Consider the following 327-nt stretch of genomic DNA (forward strand, 5'->3'; position numbering starts at 1 on the left):
TAGAAATTGTGGTTAGGCGATGCAAGTCGCAGATGAGATGTGGTCAAGGTGTAGAGGTCGGTGTTGACTGGAACTGGCCTGCTTCCTTCCTCGTGCGTCCATCTTCATGCAACAGCGTTTTTGCTCGGCAACAAGGAACCTTCTTGCGCCAGCTGACACCACCAACACAGGGAAAAGAGCCCCCAATCAATCTTAGCCTGCTTGAGTTTCTTATTACAAACGTTACTAGCAGAGCCTTTGAACTGCAGGTTGGAAAAATCACTACAAAGCCACACCAACCAACTGACAGCAGTAGTATACAATGTTCATCTGATCCAGGAACCACCA

Source organism: Triticum dicoccoides, chromosome 2B (assembly GCF_002162155.2).
Source record: "Triticum dicoccoides isolate Atlit2015 ecotype Zavitan chromosome 2B, WEW_v2.0, whole genome shotgun sequence".
NCBI classification, from domain to species: Eukaryota; Viridiplantae; Streptophyta; class Magnoliopsida; order Poales; family Poaceae; genus Triticum; species Triticum dicoccoides.